The following is a 1,753-nucleotide window of genomic DNA, read 5'->3' on the forward strand; positions in this document are numbered from 1 at the left end:
AACAAAAATATAACACAAACAACATAAATTAATTTTCGTAGTGCCAAAAGACGCACAGCAGAACTCTCATCCTCATATCCAAGAACTGCATACTGAGGCTGTTTAATGACTCGCACTGTAATGCTAAAAAATTAAGCCATGTAGTCATCGGTATATGACCGACCTCTCAAAATGGGATTACCATGAACAATGTGATCTCGATGTGCATCCCAAATATTGATGTATTCTGCATGTCTGATACGTCAGTCAATACGAACTCTCCCTCGTCGATCAATACGATGAAGTCCCTGACTGGTATCAAACTGCTCTAGGATGCCCTGAATCTGACCAAACTGCTGCAGGACACGATCGGAAAGATGCCACTCTACCACATCAAAACAAATAAGTGGCACCCTAGCAGTCCATATGTCATGTCCAACTGTACACATCTACGGCAATATAGCCAATATCTCATCTGTATATGGCTCCTACAAAAATTGATAGAGTTGAAATAAATAAAATTAATAAACTAAAATTTTAATAGATTATGAATACTGTAAAATAATATTTATAAAAAATTTAAAATTTATCCGTCTATATGTATCAACTAATGTATCCAACTGGCACCTATAAACCCGTGCTACTCTCGTCAATACGTAATGAACGTTGAATGCAACGTTCCATCTGTTTCACAATCTACTCATGTTAAATAAATTTTATCGAATTTAAAACAGTAAGTTTCAAATAAAAAAATAATATTTTTATACCTATATCCCAATGGTCCGTCTAGTCTAAATGGAACATCAGGATCATGCTACTTTGATGGCATCTCGAGCAACTGTCGTCGTAATAGACTGGTAGTCGGCATACGCTCCCATATCCAAATCTACAAATTTCAAAAAAATCATACATCATATACCCAATGTTTGAAATATAATTGAATATTAAAAATAAAAATTTTTAATTCACATACCTGTAATAATATAAGATAACCACCAATCTCGCTCTGATCAGCATAAAAACTCCGACACATAGCTCTGTACAGGCAAGCTAGTATTGCACTGCCCCAACTAAATCTACGAGCAAAGTCTAAATCCTCTAATAATGACAAAAATATCAACTTCATCTTATTCGATGAAGTATCGAGTAACAGGACACCACCTAACAATCGCAGCACCTGACTCCTAACATACTGCTGCACCATCTCCTCTGGTGCATCATCTGCAATATGAAAATATCGATAACGATCATCCAAACACTCAATCCTGAGTCCTGAATGATCGAAAAAATATACGTCGGGCTCAAACCCTAGCAATCGCAAGCACAAAACCTGCCACTCCAGAATGGTAAGCGTGGGATCAACTCCGGTAACTGGATCGCCATCAACTGATAGTCTAATAAGGATACTGACATCCTGTAAAGTGATGGTCGTCTCACCAAATGGAAGATGAAATGTGTGTGTCTCTGGACGCCATCTCTCAAGCAAAGCAGTAATAAGACCAATGTCCATCTGTATACGATCAATTCGATATACTCCATAAAATTCAAGATATCGTAAATAATCCAACACTCTATGTGGGATGTCCTCTGTCCTTCAGAAGTCAGTATCGGATCGTCGTAGATGAAGGTGTCTGGGCTCCTATAATAAAATATAATAATTAGATAATATATATGAATTTTTTAAAAAAATTAAATAGTAAATAAGATTGGAATGCTTACGCCGCCATCTAAAATAGTCTGTGATCGATGGTGCTCCTGCAATGTAAGAATACTG

This window comes from Elaeis guineensis, chromosome 4 (genome assembly GCF_000442705.2).
Source record: "Elaeis guineensis isolate ETL-2024a chromosome 4, EG11, whole genome shotgun sequence".
Lineage (NCBI taxonomy): Eukaryota > Viridiplantae > Streptophyta > Magnoliopsida > Arecales > Arecaceae > Elaeis > Elaeis guineensis.